The sequence below is a fragment of the Kogia breviceps genome, chromosome 9 (genome assembly GCF_026419965.1).
Source record: "Kogia breviceps isolate mKogBre1 chromosome 9, mKogBre1 haplotype 1, whole genome shotgun sequence".
Lineage (NCBI taxonomy): Eukaryota > Metazoa > Chordata > Mammalia > Artiodactyla > Physeteridae > Kogia > Kogia breviceps.
Genome location: NC_081318.1, coordinates 96031637 through 96059584, shown reverse-complemented (window position 1 = coordinate 96059584; position 27948 = coordinate 96031637). Strand labels below are relative to the sequence as shown.

Sequence of the window (27948 nt, the reverse complement as noted above, 5' to 3'; positions counted from 1 at the left end):
AAACAATTTCACTATGGTGAATCTTACTTCACATGGAATGAATAATTATTTTTTTTTTTTTACAGAGAAAGCAACTCTGGTCTTTGTTTTACAAAACTGGAACTATGGATTTCTGTCCAAGGTTTGGTTTCTGACTAACCCTGTTACTTGTTTGTTTATTAGCATCGTAGATGCTTGCTTTTCTCTCCCAGGAATTATGTCTTCAAATTCCTGAGGCTTCTCCAGAGATGCATTTTTCTCAGATGAGTATGGCTTTCCTGGTGCGGTGGCTGCGATTTTCCGCTCGTCTCGCTAAGCGGCTGTCCCCACCCCGCAGGTATCCCTCTCAAATGAGCCGCCTCCATCAGGAGCCCTGCTGCCCAGTCCGCAGCAGTGAGGTCCCGTTAACACCAGCCCCGACTGACCCCTGACTCAGTGACCTGCATGACAGTCAGCTCTAGGGCATCGTCTGGTGGCGGCACTCTCTCCGGGTGCGTGTGAATTAAGTCACCGGAGCGTTGAAAGAGGGAGGACCTAGACAGCAGCTCTGAAAATCACTTTTTCAGCTGCCCGTGTCACGTGCTTACCACTGTGACACTCACCCGAGGGGGTAGTTGGTGGGAAGTCTCTGTGCTGACGACACACCTCTGCCTCGGATAGCCTTTGATGGGGGGCAGTGTTGGTGATGTTTGAGAGGGATTGGGAGACCAGTGAGGAGGCCCAGGGCAGGGGGGTCCCCTGAGAGCTGCCCCCACTCCGTGGCTTGTTTGTGAGCCAGGGAACCACGGGGCCGTTTTGACCAGCACAGGTGTCCGTGGCACAGGCAGAAGAGCTCTGGTCCTCTCTTTTATTTTCTTATTGCTCCACCTCCCCCGCCCCCGCCGGCCCACAGAAGTTGCAGACCTATCATCAGTGTGATTTGATCACTATCACCCCATCCTGCATTCTATTCTTTTTAGGTTGTTTGGTGTTTTCCTTTTTAATATTTCTTTCATTATTCAGCCGGCACTGGAATTGTGTTGAACTGGCAGCACAGTCCAGAGGAAGTGGTTGGTTTGGGATTGATCTGGGGGGATTTCTCAGGGGGACTGCTTTCTACCCCAGGGACACATGGACCTGTATTTTTCTTGTGTGTCTCCTGTGCAGCATTCCACGATCATTTTTAAGAAGTGCTTGGCCCCGTGAACAAGCAGACAGAAGGTCCCATGTAAACTGTTAACTACAGAATTTGCTCGGGTCCAGGACCCTACTGATTGTAGGATGCCACATCAATTGAATAGCACCTTTTCCCTGGTGACCAGAGCACTTCTAGGACAGTCTCTGCGTCCAGCCAGTAGTGGCTAGCAGCAAGAGATGGGTATAGTGTGGTAGAATAGGGCACAGTCTGGGGAATGAGCCAACAGCAGCTTCTGGTGCTGTACGACTAGGTAGTAGTAGTTAACCCACACACACCCCTTCTTTTCTTCCTGGAGTCAGGTACTTCACCTTCCCTTTGGGTTAGAATTTAGTTCAAAGTACAAAATAATGAAGATACAGCGGCTTGGGGAGTTTCCTGTTTCGGGTGATACCCATGACAAATGTCATATAAATTAACCTGGTCCCATAGCAACTAGGCCACACATAGAAAGAAAAAAATCACATCATTGCCAAGTAGTAATTGAGGAGTGTAGTTTTAGTTTCCAAATGTAAAGGGTGGTGAGGGGGGCCCTTACTCTTGTTTTATTTTTGATTTCTAGTTTCATTTGTGATGGCTAGAGAAAGTTATGTTACCCGTTTTATAACTTAGGATATCTCCTTTGTGATCATGCTTTTTTCTTTTTAATGTGTCATATGTTATTAGAAAACTTGTATAATCTCTCTTTTATGTGCAGGGTTCCATATATTAATTGTTTATTTTGTTATTCAAATCCTATTTATCCTCACCATTTTTGTCTGCTTGGTCTATAGTTTCTGAGAAGGGAGTTTTAAGTCTCCTATGATGGTTGTGTGTCAGTCTCTCCTGAAATTCTAACACCTTTTGCAGTACAATTTTCAGGCTGTGCTATAGGATACATGTAAGTTTATGACTCATGTCATTTTAGTGGTGGAGTCTTCGTCCCTATTAATGCTTTTGCCTTAGGTCCTATTTTATCTGATTAACATCGCCACCTCATTTTCTTTTGGTCAATGTGTATTTGCCTTATCTCTTTCCAATCTTTTATTTTCAACCTTTCTGTGTCATTTCGTTTTAGGCGTCTCTCTTGTAAGTAGTATATAGCTGGCTTTTTTAAAAGTCCAATTTGATAGTGTCTTTTAATAGGTGAGTTTTATCCATTTACATTTATTGTGATTACTTTATATATTTGGACTAATCTCTGTCTTTGAATTTGCATTCTGTGTACCTTGCATTTTATTTGTTTTTGTTCTCCTTTCCTGCCTTCCCTTAAGTTAGCAGTTTCCTTAACCGTCTTGCCATTTTTCCCTCTGCTAGCTTGGCCACAATAGATTTGATTTTATTTCTTTATCTATCTATTTAAATCTCTCAATTTATTTAGTGCATTAAGTTTTTAACATGTATACTGAACGATAATTTTTTTCTCATAAAGAATACAGTTGTTCAGGATCTCTATCTTCTCAAACAACATAGATTTTCACATACATATCCCACTTAAAGTCAACTGTTAATTACAACAAAGAATTGAAATCCTGGCTCAAAACATTGCCATGTGTTCTCAGCCTCCTGATTCCCAAGAGGATTATGATTGATTTATAAAGCATGAACTTTTTGCTAATTCACTCTGTTTTACACCCCGGGGTGTTTTGGGTCATATCTCTAGTTCAGAGTGATACATTCATTCCCAGCTCATAAAAACCTTTCAAGTTCCTGAAAATATTCTGAAGTAGGATTGGACAAAAGAGAGCTCAGAATCATACAGCCCGGGCTTCCCTGGTGGCACAGTGGTTGAGAATCCGCCTGCCGATGCAGGGGACACGGGTTCGTGCCCCGGTCCAGGAGGATGCCACATGCCGCGGAGCAGCTGGGCCCGTGAGCCATGGCCGCTGAGCCTGGGCGTCCGGAGCCTATGCTCCGCAACGGGAGAGGCCACAACAGTGAGAGGCCCACGTACCGAAAAAAAAAAAAAAAAAAAGAATCATACAGCCCACTCTTAGGACCTGTTCCCATAAATCCTGTTTGTCACTTGTAATGATTTCCAGTGTGAAAATCAAGGGATTCCTCCCTGTTAACACCTGCTTACTTATCCCTTGATGCCCCAAATTTAATGTGCATATAAGCCCCCTGGGGATTTCTTGCTAAAATGCAGATTTGAATTCAGCAGGTTTGTGTTTCTAACATGCTCCCAGGTGATGCTGGTGCTTTTGGTCCATGGACCACACTTTGAGGAGCAAGTGCTTGGAGAATAAAATGTAGTTAGTTAAAAGTGGGGCTTTGGCCCCCGGGTCAAGGTTCCTTGATACTTCACAGAACAGCAGATTCCAGAAGAAGCATTTTGTTTGGATTGATGGGGTTCAGGATCATTTCAATTTTGAAGATCTCCTTAAGGCCCTGCAGAGCCCTCCCACCCACGAGCACGAGTAAGTGCTCGTTCAGACCCATGCGAAGTCCCTCTTACTCCATCCCACTGGAGGTCAGCACAGCGCATGCTTTGACTCTCGGGCTTGTCACTGTGTCATTTAGATGTGACTGTGTGAGTCAGTGCCCCGAGGAAGAGCCTGCCTGGGGCCAGGGGCAGGCTTCCTGGTAATTTATGTCTAAGACAAGCTTTTAATAGAGATACACTTTTAAACATTAACCAAGAAAAAGATTCTCTCTTCTTAACGGGTACCCATTTATAGGACTCAGCTGTTGAAGCTCAAGGGTAGCATTAGGCTTAAGTTTAATCTTCTGTATACCGTAATTTACAGCACTGAGTAAAGCATTGTACGTATAACTATTCCAGTCATTTGCTATGATAAATAGCTATTGCTCTTGGCGGAACAGAAACGCCATCTCTGCTTTCCACTTATGAATACTGAACAGTCTCAGGCAGGCTTTGGCTGTAAGTTTTTAAAGGGGAAATCCCCACCGATCACATCTCCACAGTGGCCCAAAATGTCATTTCCCTGCTGTGTGCACCAGCTCGATCCAGATGGCAATTCTGCAACACACGTGTGTTCCTGGTGAATGTTGCACAGGGCATGCCCAGCAGCTCCAGGTCCAAGCCCTGCTGAAGGCTGCAGTTTTGCACCGAATGCCTCGAGCTGTTAGGAGATTTAGCTAGTGGCAGGAAGCCACCAACAGGGATCAGGGATCTATCTTAGAGGTGATAATGTGATGCAGGAAAAATAGAAGGGGTGTGAGTCTGTTGGATTCCTGACAGTGAAAAGATGGTGTCAGCTAGGGAAATTGAAACTAATAGGGGCAAAAGGAGAGGGGAAATGCCCAGGCTGTAAATCTCTAGGGATAAACTCTTTAGGAACTCAGAGACACACATGCTTTCCACCAGACTTCCCTTAGTTCAGATACTTTATTCCCTGCCAGCTGGGAGGAGGCAAAATGCATATTCAAATATGATGCTCAGGTCGAGTGACCAGTTTGTCCCAGAAATCCAAGTCCAAGTTGTCTGGTTACCCTAGACTCAGGCTCCCAGAAATCCCCCCAGTTTCTTTCCCACGGACGACCTTTCTGCACCAGAGGGACTGAAATCTTTAGACTAGCATTCTTTGGTTTGTCTCACACGTATGAGTACCCACTGGGTGCTCGTTAAGTACTCCAAGTATTGCCCTGGATGGTGAGATAGGGGCTCAAGGGCGAACGTGAGCAGAGGTGGTGAACGAGTGAAACAGTGCGCTCTTGCCTGCTTTTGAATCCTGTGACGTAGACGGTCTTCCGCGGTCGCACGCCCAAATGCCACTTCTCAGCAGTGTGTCTAGAAGGTGATTCCTTTGAAAACAGAGATGAGAGACTTCTGTTCTCACTACCGCCTTTGGAAGGTGATCGTATATCTTTAGAAATATCTACAGCGTCTTTACGAAGCACTGTCTCATAGTGTGTTCATTTTGATTTGAGTAACAACTCGGTATGGTAGACTGCTGGGGGCTGGCTCCCCAGATTTGGGAGCTCAAAGAAGTTTAGCGACTTTCCTAATGTCACACAACCGATAGGGTCACAGCCAGGACTAGTCCTCAGGATTCCTGACTCTCACCCCAGGGCATTTGCCCTGAACAGAGACCCCAGTGAAAAAAAAATGCACAGCAGCCACCGAATAGCGTGTCCACGATTGGAGGCAAACTCACCTTTATGAAACTTCCAACCTTTGTAGTTTCTAATTCCAGGCTCCGGGCAATGAACACATCCTCTGGCTCTCTCGTATCTCTTTTCACCTGGGATCTGAGCTTTCTCTAATAACTATTTGAAAAACAGTCTTACAGTGTTGACTCTGAAGGACTATTGTTCAGTCTGCCTATAGGGTTATGATCTACTTTTTCATTTCTTGGGCTGAAGATTCCATCAGAAGAAGGTCATTTCCGCAGACGCCGAAGGCGATTGGTTGTGTTCTGCGTGCGAATAAATCCTCTCAGCATTCTGATTAGTTATAACGGGTGATGAGAGAATTGTGCAGACTGAAAACTCCACATATGTGTTTCATGCATGTAAGCCTACTAATGAGAATGGGTTTTGGCAGAAAGCTAAGCATTGATGTTCCTGCCACTGGACCTTAGAGCTGCTCTCGTTAGCATTCTGGGAACTGGAGTGCAGACACAGATACAGTACGACTTGATCTTGAGAGCATCTCTCATTCCCAGGCCTTCGATAAGTTTGTTCACCAGGAAGATGAGAGAAAGCAATCTGGAGAGAGGATTGTATAGAAGTGGCTCAAGAGACCTGGCAGTTTAGGACTCCTTGGAAACCTTGCTGTGACCTCCCACCTCTCCTTACCCATCTGTGGAATGGGCGTGGTGACTGTGCTCCAAGGTTGTTACTCCAAATGATAAACCTGAGAACACCTTGGCATGTGACTTGTGCTCTAAATACTCCTCGCTGCCACGTGGAAGATGGGAGTTTCCAGCTGAAATGTATAAGGAGACGAGGCAGGGAACATCAGTCCCTGGCAGCAGGCGTGTTGCCAGAGGTGGGAGGTGTGCGGGGAGGGGTCCAGATGCTCCCCTAAGGAAGGGGAATAGAGAGACTGTCTGTGAAGCATCTGGGGGCATCATGGTGGAACGTTCAAAACAAACAAACACAGAATAAGCGTTTGGACGTCTGGCCTGAACTTTGAAACCGGTCAGGGGGATTGGAGATGAGCCTGTGTCTTTTCACATTGCAGGCTCTGTGCTCCAGCTCCGGGCATCCACTGAATCCAGAGGCCTGGGAAGGAGAAAGGCCTGGCCTAACCAGGACCCACGTGGGCTTCAGCTGCTGTGTTTGAAGGCGGGTTGTGTTGGAAAGGTAGCAGCAAGGGGTTAGCGCCAGCCAGAGCCTGAAGCCAAGCTGTCTGGGCGTGACTGTGGCTCTGCCACTGACCAGCTAGGTGACCTTCAGCCGAAGCCTCAATCTCTCTGTGCCTCAGTTTCCCCATCTACAAAATGAGGATGATATTAGTACCTGTCTCAGAGATTGTCAGGAGGATAAAATGAATAGATACCAGCACAATGCTTAGAATAGGCACCGGGCATCTGTGTACGTAAGCGTAGCGAGGCACTTCTCCAGCCTTGCCAATTCCAGCCCGTGGCGGAGAAGAAACAGAGTGGATGGGCTGAGGAGCGTTCACCTCCAGAGGACTGAGGGTATCAACCATGAATTATATGGTCATTCCCAGAGAGGAAGCATCAGCTGGAAAGAAGGAAGACGGGTCACAGCCAGAATGATGCCCGGCCTTGGCTGGACCGCCGGCTGTAAGCAGGGGCACGGACGGTGGAGGGCTCAGGTTATGCTCGGGTCTTGAAACCATCTTGAAACTCCCATGTGCCTTCTCCCTGCTCCCAGGGAAGCTGGAAGCTTGGGGTGGAGGGAGGTCTGTATCCACAAAAGCAGATTCCAGTGGCCAGTATCCTAGGAGTTTTTATCTCCTTATCTTACACAAGTCAGTCTTTCCCAGAGCCATTGGCTGATATTGTATCTCTGCTGTGGAATCCTACAAAATCATTCCCCTGTTATCTGTCTGCCTCAACATGGGGAAAAAAAATCCCTCTCATCTGGAACTCTTGTCTAATGCCTGCCAGCCTGCCTCACAGCAGTGTGTGGGCAGGTCTGCTCTGTGCTGTACACATCTTCAGGATGACTGGATTTCAGCCTTTCCGAGCAAGTGTTTTTAAATCCACTGGTGAAAGGAGACAGCGATCATCTGCCGGTTGGTGTTTGCCAAAATGTGACCTCATAACAGAATGAAGTGATGGATTCTGGCATGAAACCTGGTTCCCCCTGGGAGTACACCCAGCCTGAACAGCTCCTTTAAAACCAGAAACAATTTGTCATCTTTTGATTCTCTTCCAGCACTGTCCCTGTCACAGGTAGATAAATGAGGCGGCGTATGGGTGTCCAGACGCAGGATCATCTAATCCCAGCGGTTTCCTGTGGAGCCATCACTCCGTGAGGGTGCAGAGCACAGTGGAATGGTCCCAGCGTAACCATAAGCAAATTGTTTCCTCGCGTGTGCCATTTATATGCATGAAGTGCTTTCTCAGGATCTCCCAGCCTCCAGTGTGCCATCGATAGGTGTGTTCCCCACTTCAGAATCCTGCAATAAATGATAGCACTGGTAAGCTCAACATCTCATGTCTGTAGTCCCATAGAATGCCACCAATCAAATCAGTGTCTCAGCAGAAGCCAACAAGCACCCCTGAATTAGAGCTAGGGGTTGGACTTGAGGTCCCCAAAAGCCTTGATTACAGAAAGCCGATGGTGAAGGAGGATGTATTTGGGTTCACCTCAAGTTGCATGCTCTGTGTGTGGCTTGAAAGATACCTGCGTGGTTTTCTACACAGCCCACGTGGACTTCAGGTTTTCTCAGTTGCATAAAACTAAAGTCACCAGGTTATTCCCAGGAATGCAACAGGCAGAAGCGGTCTCCTGATGCCTCTTAGTTGCCTCGTGGGTGAGCCGTGACGCCCCCGTAAGTGAACGCTAGGCCCGTGTGGTGGATGAACTTGACTGGCCAGGGCAGGCCTTGTGCTTGTGTCAAGGGGCTGAGTGTGTTATTGGTCCAGCCAGACAGCTTTGGTTTCTTCTGAGGCCACCAGTCGTACCTTCCACCCCTGCGGCAGCTGGGTTAACATCGTCCCAAGGGACCAGGCTTGGCTGGATTAACCCAACCTCATGCCTAACCACAGGAAAGTTTTCTGCCCCAGTAGCGTTTCAGTGAATCCTCGCACGTCACTGAAGCGGCCTGAGAAAGGAACAAGTGTGGAGCATCTTCTCAAAGCTAGATCTGCTGAGCATCGAGCAGATCCTCACGCAGGCCACTGCTGCTGCTGACCAGGAGGAGTTTATGGCCAGTTCCTCATGATCCGTAGTACTGAAGGAGGAATGTAGCATGAACTTTAATGTTTAAAAATAAATCCCCCGGGCTTCCCTGGTGGCATAGCGGTTGAGAGTCCGCCTGCCGATGCAGGGGACGCGGGCTCGTGCCCCGGTCCGGGAGGATCCCACATGCCGCAGAGCGGCTGGGCCCGTGAGCCATGGCCGCTGAGCCTGCGTGTCCGGAGCCTGTGTTCCGCAACCGGAGAGGCCACAGCAGTGAGAGGCCCGCGTACCGCAAAAAAATAATAAATAAATAAGATAAAAAATAAATCCCCCAATTGAGCTTTAGCCAGTGGTTCATACTAGCAGTCTTCCAGGGGAGGGTATATTTCCTTTTATGTTCCCCCAATTAATGAGTAGCACAGTGACCCAGTGGGGCTTCGACTGCAGCACAGGATAATTGGCGTGGGGTTAAAAGATGGGTCTGGGTTCCTCTTCCTGCCTCTCCCAGCCTCTGTTCTCACCTATAGACTGTTTGCTGCATCTGCTTTATAAGGCTGGGGAGGATCAAATGAGTTAACAAATGTCAAGGTACCGAGTCCCGTCATAGGAAGCACGATACATCTTAGCTCTAAGGCTGAATAAGGCATCTTACTTACAGAAAAAGAGGGGAGGACGTGTGACTTCACGGAAGATGATGAAACAACAGAATAGCTTGTTCGTTTAAAGACAGGCACAAAACTAAGTGAATCTTTAAGGTAATTCTGCATTTCATTCATGGTGAGATCACGTAATCTTTTTTTTTTTTTAAGCTAAAAAGGCTGAGCCAGCTGTACATGATATATTAAACCCACACATTTACTTACTTTAGGGAAGTTACTATTTTGAGAGTATGATCATTCCTGGGAAGAAAACAATTTTGGTGTGTGCCTCCTGTCCATTGAAGAGACTCTTTACATGTAAAGAGTGGTTTCCATTCCTTGAATCAGTGTCTTCGAGTTCTGCTGTCTTCTCACGCTTTGTCACAAAGCAAGGGAAGGGAGGACGGTGAAATCCTTGGGGAAGGAGTTCCTTCCAATTCCGCTTCATCGCCCCAGAGTGTCTGGCAAATAGTAGGCACTCAGTCAACGTCTTATGGATGAATGGATGGGTGAATGATTTAGATATTTAATCCTTTAAGTCAGTGATATTCAGCCTTTAGCCGTGTATCAGAATTGTTCCTTTGGGGGTGGTGGGAGGGGTTCGTTTAAATACAGGTGACTGGGTCCCACCCCCAGAGTTTCTGCCTCAGTGGGTCTGGGGTCCGGCCCGAGAGTTTGCATTTCCACCAAGCCAGCAGGTGGTGCTGATGCTGTTTTCCCAGGGGCTGTACTTTGAGAACCACTGCTTTGAGGGCCAATCCACTTTTCCAGGCCTTCCAAGATATTGACATCTGTAACTGTCTGACCTTGGCCCCGTAGAACTGAGATATAAAATTGCTAGGGTTTGATCAGACGGAAAAGCTGCCTGATTTATTTATTTTTTTTTAATCAAAAACTACATTGAGCCTCTTGTACGATTATGAGAGAAGCGAGAACGGGATCTCCTCCTTTGTGACCGTGGCAGGACACAGCCAGCGGGCTGGGGTAGCGGGGCGCACCTTGCAACATTTAAGCCAGATTACGTCTCCATCCAGTTCTGGAATCCACACTTAGTGTCAGATGCACTTAACTGCAAAGTTGAAACGAGACATGACCTTTTGCAGAAGCTGCAGATGAGCAGAAAGGGTACAGGAGAGGCGCCTATGATACGTAAGGGAACGCGTTATTTTGGTTATTTTGCAGAACCTTTTCCTGCTGCCTGTCGGCCTAAGTAAAGTCATTAAGCCCCACCGAGTTCACTGAGGAAGGCTGCTCTCTGCAAAGAGTCACTCTCCTAATGCCAGGTGTCGCTTTGGATTGTAGGCAAGGAGCTAGAATTCCAAACCCAGGCCGCAGGGGAGCTCCTCCCTTACATCCCCTGCTCATTGGGAAAGAGCCCTCTAGACTGTGGGGACCCACAGTAGAGGCCGGGGACAGACAGTAGAGGGTACCAGAGGGACCTCAGACTCCCTGAACAGAAAGGAAATGAAGATGGAACCTGAGAAGGCAATTGAGGGGAGGGAGGGGACCAAGGCCTTCCTCTGAGGTAGTGAGAGTGTATTAGTAACCTACTGCTACATAACAAGTGACCCCAACATTTAGCCACTTAAAACAATAAATATTTATTGTCAAGACGTGGGAGTGGCCTAGCTCGGTGCTTCTTTCTCAGGGTCTCTCGTGAGGTTGCAGTCAAGCTGTCTTCCAGAGCTGCTGCTTGCCGGGCTCAGAAAAGCACAAGGGTGATTGATAAAGGATCTTTGGTGAAAAACGGTGGGAGCTTTTAAAAGGACCCCAGAACGGGCTGTGGGAGTTTTGCCTGATTGAGCTGAGGACGGGTGGTAGGGGAGGGGAAAAGGCATTGGAAACTCTCTGAGGGCTTTGAGCCCACCATCCTGTAGGGGTCACACGGGCCCTTTCTCTCCTGCTTAGAAAGGACTAAGCCACCTCTGAGTCCCAAGGCTCAGGCTAGGTTCCAGAGAAGAGGGAGAAGAGGCTGACTGCTTAGAGCCAACTCTGTGCTGGTGAGAGAGCAATAAAAAGCACTGTGCGTCTCCTTCTAGATTCTCTGCCTGCCAGCTCCCCAGTAGGGGGAGAACAGGGATTTCAGGCTGTAGTGATGTCCTGGTATAAAGAGGGGCTTCTGAGCTGTGCCTCTCAGGAAGGATATTTGGGGGGCAGGGGATGTTAGGAAGCAGGAGGGAGAGAAGCCTCGCTCTTTTTTATTGAAGTGACCCCACTGAGGACAATGGCTCGGTGCCACCAGGCTTGACAGCGGCCAACCCTTTGTGGCTATGGCTCCTGGGTACCACACAGACACCCTCTCACGGGGGGCAGATGTTTATGTGGCCACCCCAGCTCCGTAAGTGGATTCCACTTAGCTGTCTGCTCTTGAGGATCCCAGACCCTTGGTGGTCAGATTGTGCTGTGTCTCTTCTTATCTTCCCCATCATCCCCAGGGAATAAGCTAATCAAACTTGCTGATGATTTTACCCTGAGAAGGAGATAGCTAATAACTTGGATGACAAGTATTAGAATACAATGTGATGTGGAGAAGTTGGGTCCGTGTATTAAGGGCTATAAAATGAGATTCCATCAAGGCATGAATAATGGTGCCTGTGGAAAGGATTAATCACATACCCCATTCAGAGGTATAGGAATTCTGGTCAAATAGCTCCTGTTTAATTACACTGCTGACCGCACCCCTCCACACACACTCCATTCCCCCTGAAACTGCTTTCTACTAGGAGATATATGGAAAAGAGGTTAGAGGAAAGAATTGACAAATTGGGACATACGTTTTGATAGAACAAGATCATGAAGACAGATTTAAAGCAACCAGTGTTTAATTTAGAAAAAAAAAAAAAAAGGCATTTGGCATGAGTAATCATTTACAAATGTCATTTCCAGAGGAGCCCTGTTGACACCATTCAGCAAATGCCAACAAAGCATTTACTTTGCAAAGGGAGAAAGCCAGACAAGAGAAATGAAGGCATCTTCAAGAAAGGATCGGAGAACAGCCAAGCCAGCAAGGAGAAGCAGGTTGGAAGTGAACAATACAGAAGGTAGACTCAACTTCTGAAAGTTCTCGGAGGACTGGCATTATCTGGAGAAGGCTTCCTGGGAGAGGAGACTCCCGCAGAGCCCTGAAGTGTGGACAAGCTTCCATGTACTGCAAATTCGTGAGCACACTCTGGTGACAGGGTTTAGGGAGAAAATGGGCTGGAGCAGAGCAGGGGCACCTGTGGGATTCTTCTCACCATTTCCACCACCACCACCCTGGTCCAAGCTATCATCACCTCTCACCTGGACAACTACAGAAGCCCTCCAGCTGTTTTCCCTGCTTCCACTCTTGCTCCTCTACGATTCATTCTGCACACAGAAGTTAGAATCAAAGAAGTTAATCATGTCATTCTCTTAACTTGTGTCTACCCATTGCTCTGAAGCTAAAAGTAAAAATCATTTGTCATGGCTACAAAATCTTGCATGGTCTGAACCACATCCTGTGCTGGGCTCCCTTTCAGTCTCTATATGCCGGTCAAGCTGGCCTTTAAAATTTCAGCACATTGGGTCTTCCTGCCACAGGGCCCTTGCACGTGCTTTTCCTTCTCTGTATATGATTTTCTTTCATCCTCTCTTCCCAAAACTCTGGCTCATCCTTCAGAATGCATCTTAACGATTACTTCCTCTTGAAAGACTTCCTGATTTTCATAACTAGGTCCACTCTCCCTCATACCTTAAAAGCAAATGTTTGTGGGGTAAACATATAATTAATGCCTCCCCTACTAGGCCACAAGTTCTATGAGGGTAGGGACCCAGACTTTGCATCCCCCAGAGCCTAGCACAGTTTCAATAAATATGTATTGACAGCATCATGACATTTAATTAGGAATAATGAGACTAGTTGCAAAATTCTACTTGACCAGTATGTAAGAGAATGCCATTATGAATTCTTACTGGCATGAAAACCTGAATTCCTGTCCAGACTCTGCCACCTGCTGGCTATGCTGGTATGAATAAATCCCAGATCCTCTCAGAACCTGTGTCCTCCTCTGTAAAATGGAGGTACCAATAGCCACCTCACATGGTTGTAGCAAGAAATTAATGAAATAATATAAAAGCATTTTCAACTGTAAAACCAGGCATAAATATGCCCCATCCTTTTTCCTAGTGCCCGGCACACTGGGTCATTAAATATCTATAAGATGGAGGGATGGATGGATGGATGGATGGATGGACGGATGGATGGATGGATGAATGAACAGATTATCATTTATGGAACCAGTACAAGAGCCAAGAAGGGAACCTGGCATAAGGACAGCATGATGGAAGCCAAAGGAGGAGAGAATTTCAAGAAGTAGGAGGAGTCGTGTTGATCACCCAGAATATCCCATACAGTAGAGCAGGCAAGAAGAATGAGGGGAAAAATCATTTAATTTGAGTAGAAGGAAGTCAGTGGTGACCTCGGGGCGTGTCCTGTTCAGCCTTTCCTTGTTATCTGTGCTTTCAATGACATGCCTTAATTGTAACTTAATCACTTTACTGATTTTTATCTTTTTGGGGGAGAAATCAAATTGATTTGCACATACAGCAGAATTGGCCAGATTCCTCCAGCTGCCGCCAGCAGGTGCTGACAAGTGAAGAAGTGAACGTCAGAGGATAAGAAAAGACACTAAACATTTATTTTAATAAGGCCTAGAAAACCTTAGTTATTTAATAAATTGCCATGGATAATTCAGTTTCCGTTTCAAGGGCTGTTTCATTTTTAACTCCCTGCATTCTAGTCAGAATAGGGCTGTATGTGTAGGCGGAGACCTGTGGTGTGAGATCCATCTGAGGGCAACTGCATGTTCCTGTGAGCATTTTTCTGTCTCTTTGATCGTACCTCACTACCTGCCACCACCACCCACACAGAGTAAGTCACTCTAACACGCAACACACACACACACACACACACACACACACACTCTCTCTCTCACACACACACACACACACACACACACACACTCTAGCTGAGCTCCTAGTCCTTTTGATTGGTTACTCCTGCATCATGGCGGCTTGGACTCACCTTCCTGCCAGGCCCTGATCCAGCCAGTCGGTTTGTCCAGAGACAGAAGAACAAAATCCCCTGCTTCAGACAGAAGAGTGTGATGGCTCACAGCCCAGCTCTGCTTCATCTAGCGCCCGCCCTCTCCTAGCTTAAATCTCAAGTGTAGAAAATGGGTATAATCGTGCTTCCTCAGAGAGGTGGTGTGAAGATTAAATGCCATAATGCATGTAACGTGCTTAGGCCGAGCCCAGCCCAGCCTGAGAAGTGAATTAATAGAATCCCGGAAGCCATGGTAGATTTAACTCCCTTTCCAAGTTCTGCTCTATCTTTGAGCATCACTACTGGGCCCCAGCCCAGCCTCACCTTGAGAAATTTCACCATGGTGGGTATGTCATACAGCGGGTGGCTCTTAGAGGCTGGAGTTGGAAATCTTGAGAAGAGGAGTCCAAGAAGGGCTTTGGGGTGGGGGCTGGAGTTAGGGGGCAGGGACAAGAAAAGCCTTCAAGGAAGAGCTCTGTGGAATTTTTAGTGATCCAGAGATGAGGCCTGGAAGAGCACCAGGAACCAGGCAGGAAGGCACGGGGTTAGACGTGAGACGTCAGAGTCACACCGTCACAGAGCCCAGCCAGGAAGGCACGGGGTTAGACGTGAGACGTCAGAGTCACACCGGCACAGAGCCCAGCCAGGAAGGCACGGGGTTAGACGTGAGACGTCGGAGTCACACCGGCACAGAGCCCAGCCAGGAAGGCAGGGGTTAGACGTGAGACGTCAGAGTCACACCGTCACAGAGCCCAGCCAGGAAGGCACGGGGTTAGACGTGAGACGTCAGAGTCACACCGTCACAGAGCCCAGGCAGGAAGGCACGGGGTTAGACGTGAGACGTCAGAGTCACACCGTCACAGAGCCCAGCCGGGAAGGCACGGGGTTAGACGTGAGACGTCAGAGTCACACCGTCACAGAGCCCAGCCGGGAAGGCACGGGTTAGACGTGAGACGTCAGAGTCACACCGTCACAGAGCCCAGGCAGGAAGGCACGGGGTTAGACGTGAGACGTCAGAGTCACACCGGCACAGAGCCCAGCCAGGAAGGCAAGGGGTTAGACGTGAGACGTCAGAGTCACACCGTCACAGAGCCCAGGCAGGAAGGCAAGGGGTTAGACGTGAGACGTCAGAGTCACACCGTCACAGAGCCCAGCCAGGAAGGCACGGGGTTAGACGTGAGACGTCAGAGTCACACCGGCACAGAGCCCAGCCAGGAAGGCACGGGGTTAGACGTGAGACGTCAGAGTCACACCGGCACAGAGCCCAGCCAGGAAGGCAAGGGGTTAGACGTGAGACGTCAGAGTCACACCGTCACAGAGCCCAGCCAGGAAGGCACGGGGTTAGACGTGAGACGTCAGAGTCACACCGTCACAGAGCCCAGCCAGGAAGGCACGGGTTAGACGTGAGACGTCAGAGTCACACCGTCACACAGCCCAGCCGGGAAGGCACGGGGTTAGACGTGAGACGTCAGAGTCACACCGTCACACAGCCCAGCCGGGAAGGCACGGGGTTAGACGTGAGACGTCAGAGTCACACCGTCACAGAGCCCAGCCGGGAAGGCACGGGGTTAGACGTGAGACGTCAGAGTCACACCGTCACAGAGCCCAGCCGGGAAGGCACGGGTTAGACGTGAGACGTCAGAGTCACACCGTCACAGAGCCCAGGCAGGAAGGCACGGGGTTAGACGTGAGACGTCAGAGTCACACCGGCACAGAGCCCAGCCAGGAAGGCAAGGGGTTAGACGTGAGACGTCAGAGTCACACCGTCACAGAGCCCAGCCAGGAAGGCAAGGGGTTAGACGTGAGACGTCAGAGTCACACCGTCACAGAGCCCAGCCAGGAAGGCACGGGGTTAGACGTGAGACGTCAGAGTCACACCGGCACAGAGCCCAGCCAGGAAGGCACGGGGTTAGACGTGAGACGTCAGAGTCACACCGGCACAGAGCCCAGCCAGGAAGGCACGGGTTAGACGTGAGACGTCAGAGTCACACCGTCACAGAGCCCAGGCAGGAAGGCACGGGGTTAGACGTGAGACGTCAGAGTCACACCGTCACACAGCCCAGCCAGGAAGGCACGGGGTTAGACGTGAGACGTCAGAGTCACACCGTCACACAGCCCAGCCAGGAAGGCACGGGGTTAGACGTGAGACGTCAGAGTCACACCGTCACACAGCCCAGGCAGGAAGGCAAGGGGTTAGACGTGAGACGTCAGAGTCACACCGTCACAGAGCCCAGCCAGGAAGGCACGGGGTTAGACGTGAGACGTCAGAGTCACACCGTCACACAGCCCAGGCAGGAAGGCAAGGGGCTAGACGTGAGACATCAGAGTAACACTGGCACAGAGCCCAGCCAGGATGGAATTCCAAGAAGGAGTATCAAGCATTTCAGAAAGGTAAACCAGACAATAACTAAGAAAAAATCTTCTGAATCATATTTGCCTTTTCAGCGAATTCGGAATAATTTGGTTTTGAGAATTTTGAACACACACATTACATTGGAAATTCCCTAGAGTGTTGTTAAAACTGGGTTGGAAATCACTTTACCATCTACACGCTAAGAACAGGAGCCAGTCTTGCCAGCAGATTTTTAAAACTCCTGAGCCCAGGAGAGAAATCAGTCTGGCTGTCAAATCTACACTAAGTCCTTCCGATTATCTCCACCGCTGTTCCTTCCCAGCCCCGCCTTCTCTTCTCTGTTAACAGGGAGGAGGGTGCACACTCCTGATTTCTTTCACAAATACAATCCCTAAAAGAACCGAGGAAAGCAAGAAGAATAGAGAACCAGAATGGGACCAGTTAAGGCCTCTGTCTAATTACTTTTATCCCCCCAATGTCTTTCAGGCCCCTTTTGTGGCTGTACAACTAATGCTATCGTAAAGTTTTAAAGGTTGTGTCTGTGGCCTATTGGGTTTGAAGAGTGCCTTGACTTTTGTTGTTGTTATCGCTCGTCTTTTTTTTTTTTAATTGAAATATAGTTGATTTACAATGTTGTGTTAGTTTCAGGTGTACAGTAAAGTGATTCAGTTATACATATACATATAAATATATATATACTTCTTTTACATTCTCTTCCATTATAGGTTATTACAAGATATTGAGTATAGTTCCCTGTGCTATACAGTAAGTCCTTGTTGGTTATCTATTTTATATATAGTAGTGTGTATATTTTAAGAGGTCCTTGACTTTTGAATTTTTTTATTGTATCCATCAGTTTGGGAGCTTTTTTTTTCCCTGTGCAAATCAAAACAGTCCCCATACATATTGAAGTTTAAGCGTTAAAAAACCTTCCATCTCCGAGTACGACACTGTTCATTTCTTTTGTCCGTTGTGTGGGTGCCATAGCCCTGGAGCATATAATTTAGGGTCCTGGACTTATCGGGGGTGTCTGGAGGTCACCGTTAAGTGGATACATTTCTTTATTAAGTCAATATTTGATAAAGGCTTTTGAAAATGCTAATAAGTATGTTCATGTGACTGCCTGCTAAGATTAAAGAAAAAACTGTAAAGCTTGCTTTTATTGCTCCAAACCATAAGTAAATGGCCAGATCTATCTTCCTTTCATCTATCATTTATATTTATTACATTTGGTGAGTCTGGTTAGTGGTTTAGATTCCTTAGGTTTTTACTACATCCAGGCTTCTATTATGCAATCATCTCTGATAAAACCTAATGGGATACAACGCTAGACCCTGGAGCATAACGTGATTCCAGAGCCCACTGCAAATGTGTTTCCTACTAAAGCAAACTATAGTGGAAGACATTAAAGAGAAGCATTCCTCGGTCACTTCCAACTGCAAAAAAAAAAAAAAAAAAAATTCAAAAATCACTAGTTCCACAGAGAGCTCCCCGCGGATCACGTTTTTCTCCCTGCTTCATTACTTCTATTGTGAGATCTCCCTTTGCCCACGTACTCATGAGAAAGCGATTATGGTGGGTCATGCCCTCCTTAAGAATATAGCTTCCATACAGGTTTTTAACAAATAGGTGATTATTTGCATTAAGAATGCAATGCACTTGGATGTGTTGGCACGCACCAAGGGCAAAACCCAAACAGCAGGAAACTGCAGGTTAGACAGCCTGAGTCTTCAACAGATAAACTGTATGGGAAATAGATGGAGGGAAGGGGTCACGTGAAAGAAGCTTAAAAGACATCTAAAAAATGGGCAAAACTAAACAACAGTGTCTAAGGATACACATAAATAAGGTGATAAAACCATAAATAAGCACAAGGAAATACAGTAAGTCCCCTACGTACGAAGGAGTTCTGTTCCGAGGGTGCGTTCGTAAGTCCAGTTTGTTCATAAGTCCAACAAAGTTAGCCTAGGTACCCAACTAACACAATCAGCTACACTGTACCTGTTTAGTCACTGCTGCTTTTACGCTTGCTTCCGGACATCCTGGGCTTGAAATAAGGATACTGTATTACTGTACTCTGTACAGTACTGTAAAGTACACAAAAGCACAACCACTTGTAGAGGATGCACACACGTGACAATGCACGCCAGACACGTGAACTGACGTACGCGATGGGACACGTGAACGCATGTTTGCATCTTTGAAATTTTGCAACTTGAAGGTTTGTGTGTAGGGACTTCGTGTAAAGACCACAAGTCAAGAGTGTGGCTACGTTGGAAGGAGGGAGGGGCTGCGATTGGGACAGATGCACAGAGGGGCCCTGGTGGCGGGCAAGGTTCTCTTCCTCCACCTGGTATCCACCACGAGGGTGTTTGCCTCGTAATCATTCCCAATGCGATGCATTTGCTTTGTGTGGGTTTGAGTGTTTGTGCTTTATTTTGGAGTACAGAGTTTTCCTTTAATGAGCCCACTTGGGGTTCACATTACCTACAGTCTTTCAGGAATTTGGCTTTGGGGTGTGTCTTATAATAAAATATGTCTTAGTTTTCTCATGAAGAGGAGTCCTGTAATTCCAGCTGGAAATGCACCAGTGGGATTGTCTGGCGGTTTAGTCAAAAATGAGAAGGAGGAAAACACCAGCCCCGCGGTGCGGAGGTCATTGATGTCGGCGCCAACACGAGACCACGCGGGGGCTCCGGAGCGCGGCACGGAGGGGCCGGCCTAGCTGGCGCCCGTGGCCCTATGTCTTCTGGCTGCGACGCCGGCCCTGCGCCCGCTGCGGGGCCCCAGCCGCCGGGCGGTGGGCTCCCGAGGGGCCGGGAGGCGAGCCGGAACCCCCAGGCGGGTGTGGGCATCGTGTCCGCAGCCAGCGCCTCCGAAGCCACGCTCGGGCCATGATCACTCGGTGAAGCTGCGCCGGGACAGCGCGGCCGACCTCTTCTCGCGCCGTGCGGACCTGTGCGCGCTGCAGGACTCGCTGCCTCCTCCCGCCGTGCACGCTTCCCCGCCGACCGCCTCCGCGGGGCGGACTGGGCGCCGCTCCTGAGCACCCTCTGCCCCTGATCTGTATCCAGAGCTTCTTCCAGCCACGGCTTGTCGAGACAGGTTGTGACAGAAATAAACTTTACAGAAGTTGTGTTCCTGCGATAAGAAATAAAGATGTGACCTTCCAGTTGTGTAAAGCTCACAAATGCTGTGTAAGTGTGTCGGGTGCGCTAAGGAACGTGGAGCTAAATGGGCTAGTTCTGAGAGAGAGAGACTTAACTGTGTTAACAAAGGTCCATCAGAATTTCCTGTGACTGTCACAGTAGAGAGTCCCTCCTCCTCAGAAATCGAAGAGGTCGATGATTCCTCAGAAAGTGTTCAGGAAGAGCCAGAGAAAATCAGTTTGAAACAAGAAGCATTGCCGGTACGAAGTTACCACTTTAAAGCTATAGAGAAGATTATTTTTCAAACGGAAGCCTGATTGCAACACGGCACAGCTTGTGTGAGGGTTCTGGTTTCCCCTCCCATCTGCATTGTATCCCCTTGAATGGTTCCTTAAGCTTGGACCAAGGTGAATGGTGGACATTTGAACTCTAAAAAATAAAAATGAAAACATGTCGTTAGTAATATATTTTCCTTTCCTTAGAACCTTAGTATATTAGATTTAGGGAGAACCTTAGTGATCATAAGATAAAGAAATTGAGTTCTGAATGAATATAGTCAGTTGATTCAGTGCTTTTGTTTTACAGATGAGAAAATTGACAGTTCTAGTTGAACTCTCTTTTTATAAGAGGAAAATACGGCCTCATTTTAAATAAAAGTAAAGTTGAAAAAAAATGAGAAGGAAAAGAGGGTCTATTTTTTAATATATATAAATTTATTTATTTATTTACTTACCTCTTTATTTTGGGCTGCGTTGGGTCTTCGTTGCTGCACGTGGGCGTCGATTGATGGAAAATTTCTGGGTTCTGGTTGCTGAAGACTCCTTTCATTTATATAGTTGATTGTCTAGTTCCTTGGTTTTCGTAATGGCTTAGGCCCTGCAAACCCTCCTCACCTAAACAAAAGCTAGAACGCCGACAACAGCTGCACTGCTCCTGCAGTCACTCCTCCCTGGTCTGGGGTCACCTTTAAAGACCACGGGGGGAATCCCCTGGCGGCCCAGTGGTGAGGTCTCTGGGCTGTCACTGCTGAGGGCCTGGGTTCGATCCCTGGTCAGGGAACTAAGATCTTGTAAGCAGAGCAATGCAGCCAAAAAATAAAATAAAATAAACAAATAAATACCACAGGGGTTTGCTTACTTTACTTACCCCGGCCGTTAGTCCCCCACTTTCTCCACCTCTGTGGTCCCTGCAAATACCAGTCTGAAGTGGCCACCCTAGTGTGATTTTAGGGTGACTTCTGACAGACCTGTCCCTCCAGCTGGGACGTCATTCCTTTACCTTAAGGCTTTCACCAAAGCATTCACCAACTTAGTGTGAATGAGGTAGACGAGAGTCTGTTTCAGTAGAGGGTGTGGTCAGAAAGAGCAAGACTCTGGAAACCTGAAGGTGGGAGCCCAGTAAGGGAAGACCCGAAAGGGGGTTGGTGGGAGTTTACCTTCTCTTCTTTTTCTTCTTCTTAGCAGACCTGGCCTCAACGTGTTGATATTTTTCAGCTTCAATCCAGAATCTCACTAGAACACAACATTTGCATCTAACCCCTGAGGCTTCAGGAAGCTAGTTGTCCAACTCCGTCAGTGCATAAGCCTGAGTCCAAACCTGTTTGGGGATCAGCAGGATAGATCAGCTGCATGAGGGCAGGGACCTCATCTGGTGTTGCTCACCATTCAATTCTCAACCTCTGGCACAGGGCTCAGCGCAGACTAGATGCTCAATAAACACTCGATGAGCAAATGAATGAATAAACCAGGGACTGGGCCAGCATACAGCTTGCAGCAGCAGAGGGAGCACAGGTGGGCGGTGAGAAAGCCGCCACTGTCACTCTGACCACTCTGCAGGCCCCTGGGGACATCACCTTCCCGGTCACCTCCACCCCTGAGCATCTCATCTGCAGCCTAGGGATGACCAGCTCTGCTCTGTGCCTCCCTGTCCTCAAGGAGGAAATCGGCCAACACCTCATTCTTGAGAAGTGACAGCTCTTATCACATTTCTCCCACTGGCACAGCACTTTGGGGGTCACAGAATTATTTCCCCACACACTGTCGAAATTCTCACTACTCAATAATCCCATGAAGTAGGTAGCTCCCGCTTTATAGAGGAGGAAACTGAGGCCAAAAGAAGGATCAAAATGACTTTTGAGGGGCAGGGCTATACCTAGAACCTGGAACTTGGGCTCCCCACGTCCCGTATCCTTTCTGCTGCACCGCCTTAGGCCCTGTTGCAAATCCAAATAAAGGGGGATGAAGAGTCAGCCCTTGCCCTCAGGGAGCTTCAAATCTAATTCAGGCACAGAAAACTACCTTAAACAATAGATATGGGTCAGTAAAAATATTGTAGCACTGCCTGATCCTTCCCCTGTTTCATTTCACACAGATGCTGTGAAAGGTCATTTTGCTGTTGTTTCTTAGAAAGGTTCCCTCTATGTAAACTTACTTACAGAGTATAGACTGGGGTGGCCCAGCCATCTTCACTGTCAACCAAAATGGGGGAGGAGGGGGAGAGCTTAAATAATAGAAACTCAACAGAAATCCCAAAGCCCTTATTTTAACTAACGGTGTCAGTCCCACACTTCAGCAGATCTCATTAGAAATAACCACATCATAGATAGAAAAAGGAAAGCAAGGATCTAAATAATCCATAATCTAGATAACCATTCCCTGACACCAGTGCTGTCATAGAGTTAACACTACTGCCTTGCACGCACAAATGTCTGTGCCTTTGGACTTTCTTCCCACCAAGCCCTCTCACATCTCTTGCCTCTTCTGACCCTCTCCATGACCCCATGCAGGAGGCAGGGCTGGTACTGAGGCTTAGAAGCATTATGTGATTTGCCCAAGGCTCCTCAGCTAGTTAGTGGCATTGCGGGGACTTGAACCCATGCTGTTCCCCGCCCTCACCTCTTTTTTCCCCACTTCCTTTCCTGCAGTGGCCCCTCTTGGGCTTCTCTTTCAGCCGTCCTTAAGAAGGACCCAGCGGGAGTTCCCTGGTGGTCTAGTGGTTAGGACTCCGGGCTTTCACTGCCGTTTCCCAGGTTCAGTCCCTGGTTGGGGAACATCCCACAAGCCGTGCGGCACTGCCAGAAACAAAAGCAGGAGGACCCAGCAGTGGCAGCTCAACGACTTGCGCGCCCACGGCACTGGCTCTTGCCAACACTGGCTCATGTTACAGTGGGTAAGTGTTCACTGACTGCTCTGCTGTTATAGTCACTTAATTAGTCTATGCCTAGGAGGAAGAGGTGCTTTATTTAGAAGCTTAATAGTGAAAACCTCTGAGAGTCCAGTTCACTAGGAGCTTGATGGCCTTGGGATGATCTCGGGGTCTGCCCGCTGTGCTCCTGATACACTTAGACCAGGAGGATAACCCAGCAGGGCTTCGTCCAAGATGCAGCCAGTGTGCTGAGGAAGGTTGTGGCTAGGTTCGAGAAGGAGGACAGACAGATGCCGGAAGGTAGGGTAAAGAGGAAAACAACATTTTAGGACCTTCAGAAAAATAACCAGATCTTTTAATGCTCCTTTTAGGACAAAACGAGAGTAGAATTTATTGTCTGTGGCCCCAGGTTGGGGATAGCACTGAGGTTCACGTTGGTCTGTCAGCCTCGACTACACATTAGGGCAACCTGGGGAGCTTTCACATATTCTGATGGCAGGGCTGGCATCAGATTTTTAAAACGCCACACATGGTTCCAGTGTGCAGCCAAGCTTGAAAATCAACAATCAGATAGGTGATGGTGGCTGGTCAGCTGTTGACAACTGGCTGGGCTGAACTACATTTCCCAGAATTCCCTGTCCTGTGGGTTGCTCATTGGCTGGGGACAGAGAGATCCAGGGAGACCTGGAGGACGGAGGGGCAGCAGCAGCCATTTTGTAACACATGCATTGTTGCCTGTCGGCAGCTCACCTCGCTGTCACGGGCAGCAGCCAGGCCTGCAATTGCTCCACCTTCCCCGGATCCTCCTTCAGCCTCTCCGACTCCTGTGCCAGGTCTGTGCGTTTAGCTCCTTGATGAAGGGCCCCGGCTTCTGGGGGGACATGCATAGCATGAAAGTCAAAGGCAACAAGAACGGACAGGAGTCCATCTTCATGGAGTTCCAGTTAAGGCTTGTGGGTTCCAGATTGTTCTTGGTCTCCGCCACTTTCCGTCCTTCTTTCCTTCCCACTGCCTGCCCTGTGGACTTCATGCTCCAGCATCAGATGCAAAAATTACAGCCTTATAGAGGTCATTAAACTCAAATAACTGCAATAGACCCATATATCTACAGGTACATATACATGTATGTTCAGATCCATCCAGTAGTTCTGCTTCTTGGATGGAATGCCGACTGATACAGGTGGTTTTCAGAACTGAGGATTAAGGGATTGTTTTTATCTAGAGGGAGATCCTGTTTAAGAAAGAGATACCTGTGGCTCTGATTGAAGGGGAAGGCAGGTCTGACAGCTCCCTGTCTCTGCCCCCAACCCCCAGGGTGATACCTGAGGGGCGATTTGGAAACCTTTGGTAGATTGGTGGACTCCAAGCCTGATGCTGCATGGGGAGCTGGGGAGATCTCCCTGGGGAGATCTTTTGTTTGTTTGTTTGTTTTGATTTTGGGGTTTTTTTTTGCTGTACGCGGGCCTCTCACTGCTGTGGCCCCTCCCGTTGCGGAGCACAGGCTCCGGACGCGCAGGCTCAGCGGCCATGGCTCACGGGCCTAGCTGCTCCGCGGCACATGGGATCTTCCCGGACCGGGGCACGAACCCGTGTCCCCTGCATCGGCTGGTGGACTCTCAACCACTGCGCCACCAGGGGAGCCCGGGAGATCTTAAACATGCACATTTCTGGGCTTCACCTCACATTTCAGAATCAGAATCTCAAAGGATTGGGTCCGAAAATGGGAATTTTTTAAAAAGCTTCCTTTACCCCAGCTTTTCTGGGGTGCTTGTAGCTTCTGTTTCTTGATCTGGATGCTGGTTACATGAGGGTGTTTTGTACAACCAAAGTCATCAGGTGGCACACTTGTGATTTGTAGCATTTCCTGTAAGCGTGTTATACCTCGACTTAAAAAAAAAAAAAAAGTCAGTCCCCTCCCATGATAATCCCATATTCCATTGACTGGTCACAACTGAGAACCACTGGCCTAGATGATTCCTTGCACCCGTCCTGGCAAAATTCAGAGAAGAGGAACAGGAAAAAATTCAGCAACTGGGGAATAGTTAACATGTATCCATAATCCTAATGATACAATTCCCTGCAGTTATTACAACATTAAAGTGGAATATGAAACAGTGAGGCAGCGGGCCGGCTCCAAGTGATAGAAGGAGGTTGCAAGGGGGATGGGAGAGGGCAGTTAACAAGATCACCTTGCAGCCAGACCACTGAAAGCTTTGGACGCCAACTGAGAAAAAGGAAAAGCCACCTTCAAAGAGTGAGGGCTTTATTTTAAGGAGCAGTGAGGGGCCCCCTTACAGATTTTGAGAATGGTGATTGATAAAGGTGGCATTTTTGAAAGTGCAACTGTAAATATAAAATTATATTATCTGTCATATTTAACTGCTCACAAAAGGCATTGTTTGAAGTGCAAACTGGTGGACGACAGAGCAGGCCCTGCAGCTGGGAGATGGGAACTTTATCTTCCTCTGGTGTCAAGACAGACTTTTCCATCTCAGCTACTTTCTGAAGTGCCTGCAGTCTATACACTCTGTTCTGACATGCCCTTAAATAGGAAAAAAAAAAAGATAAAGCCCTAGTTCTTCCACTCGAAGGCCTAGGAGGTACCTATGGGGCACAGCTCTTACAGGTACAGTAAGATTTTATAATCATAGTGCAGGGAGAAACTTCACAGGCCGATTCATTTTTTAGGCAATGTGTTCAATAGTCATTCTCAGCAGGGAGTTTGGACCTGGGGGAGGGGATTTCAGAAGTGACAGACAGCAGAGAATTGGATTGAAATACAATCGTCTCTGGGGCTTTTTAAAATTTAATTTAATTTTATTTTATTTACTTGAGCCCAGCCGCCCCGCGGCACGTGGGATCCTCCCGGACCGGGGCGCGAACCCGCGTCCCCTGCATCGGCAGGCGGACTCCCAACCACTGCGCCACCAGGGAAGCCCTCATGTCTTCTTTAATATCCAGAGATGGAGGTTTTGACAACCCTTTTTAGTGGCCCTTTTCTGAGTTTGGGCACCTTCGACCCCCCGCCTCCCGCCCAAAAAGACAACTTCAAAGTCTAGAACGCCTGAGTTTTCAAAATAAGGGCAGAATTAGACTTAAAAGCAAGTATTGGTTAAGAAAATCAAAGCCTAGTCTTCATCAGACTCCTTTTGAAAGACATTTTCTTTCTCATTTTTGTTTGACTGCAGTATTTTCATTTTACCCTTTCTTCCTCTCCCAGCCAGTAACCATACCCTACACCGGATTTGGAGGAATATCCAGAGAGAATTCCTTGATTCCACAGGGAATCCCCTCTGAAACCCAGCGCACTCCCAAACGTCTCTCCACCAATTCACTGGCACACACAGAGGGCATGCACAGACCTGTCTTCACATTAGTGTCTGCTAAAATAGTTAGCAAGACAAATCTAATAAGGAAAACAGTAACATGGGGCGTTCTGAAGTGAGAGGCCAATTCCTGAGCATCCGCGCCATTTCCTTCCTTCCCCTCCTACAGATGATTTGAGAACTGATGTCCAGTGTCCGTGAGTTGCCTCTCCCTCTCCCACGCCCCCTCCCCCACTCAGGGCCTTTCCCCGAACTCACTGAGAGCTCTTCTCCACAATTTTTTCTTGCCAGCATTTCTGAGGAAAGGGAAGCTCACTTTAATTAGTCTGCCCTTCTGGTTCACGAAACCACCCGACATTGCCCTTGATCTCCCAGGGTGGGCCCGGCTCTGGGGACGCAGAGGCAGCCCTGTCCACGCCCGGCTCCAGGTTGTTTTCCTCAGCTCGTGTGCGGCAGTGCCCAGAGCACTTCCCTTGGTGATCAAAGTTGGCAGATGCAGAGGTGCAAAAAAGCCCCACGCCCCAGGCTTGAGGAGGAAGCCTCTGGAAGCACGAGGGTGACCTCAGCTTTCGGCTCAGTCATCCCCAGCCTCAGGTAGCCATGAGGACATGCAGCTGGATCGGTGTCCAGTAGGACCTGCGACATAGGGGTTGTGTCTCCACGGATTGCAGAGGCTGGCACCTGTCTGTCCATTCGTGTGGTCCAGCAGGTAACACCTGATGAGAACAGAACTCCAGAATGCTAAAGCTGGAGCGACCTCCGAGATCCAGCCTCTACACCCCCTCGTTACGCCCCGACTCACTGACGCCGTGCAGGTGATTTGCGCAGGGTCCCTCAGGCAGAGACGGAGCTGGGCCACTCTCCCAGGTGTTCCAAGTCCAAGTCCAGCGTTCCACCACTGCCTCTTGCCCCTTCTCACAAATGTAAGCTACGTCTTCTCTGACCATGTCTTCTCATAACTATTTAATGATCAGGACTGCGGATGACCAGGACATTAACAGGTCCAACAGAGTCACAAGACTCTCAGACCTGGAAAAGTCATTGCCCCACCCAGGCTGGGCTTTGGGGTTGAGAGGTATAGATATATTTTATATATATATATAATATATGCATATTTTATATATATATATATATTTTTTAAACCACAAGTAAGCCATTAAGCTGATTTGCCTTTTTTTTCCCTAAATTTATTTATTTATTTTTCAATTTTTGGCTGCATCGGGTCTTTGTTGCTGCACGCGAGCTTTCTCCAGTTGCGGCGAGCAGGGGCTACCCTTCGTTGCGGTGCACGGGCTTCTCATGGCGGTGGCCTCTCGTTGTGGAGCACGGGCTCTAGGCGGGCGGGTTTCAGTAGTTGTGGCGTGCGGGCTCAGTAGCTGTGGCTCACAGGCTCTAGAACGCAGGTTCAGTAGTTGTGGCACATGGGCTTAGTTGCTCCGCGGCATGTGGGATCTTCCCGGACCGGGGCTCGAACCCGTGTCCCCTGCATTGGCAGGCGGATTCTTAACCACTCGCCACCAGGGAAGCCCAAGCTGATTTGCCTTTGTTTCTTCTTTCTTAGTCCTCTTTTCAGTTACTTTTTATTTAGGTCTCTAACGGACTTTTGCATACGTGGGATTTTTCTGAGAACTGTGACTATAGGCACGAGATGTAATGTCTCTTAACCTGAGTTATGATAAACCACATTGAACTTGTTACAATGAAAAAAAGTCATTGCTTTTTTTTTTTTTAATTTTTACTAATTGGTTTTTGGCTGCGTTGGGTCTTCGTTGCCGTGCACAGGCTTTCTCTAGTTGCAGCGAGCGGGGACTACACTTTGTTGCATTGTGCGGGCTTCTTATTGCCGTGGCTTCT

General features: G+C 48.2%; 1 protein-coding gene and 1 long non-coding RNA gene across 7 annotated transcripts in view; both read left to right on the top strand.

The window, feature by feature from the left end:
* The window catches only part of ATXN7L1 (ataxin 7 like 1), a 253101-nt gene that overhangs the window by 96604 nt on the left and 128549 nt on the right, over positions 1 to 27948 (top strand). The window lies entirely within an intron of this gene.
* On the top strand, positions 2259 to 19079 carry LOC136794871 (uncharacterized). The gene is made up of 3 exons (XR_010842286.1): positions 2259 to 2278; positions 17201 to 17240; positions 19052 to 19079. It is a non-coding gene; the product is annotated as an uncharacterized lncRNA (long non-coding RNA).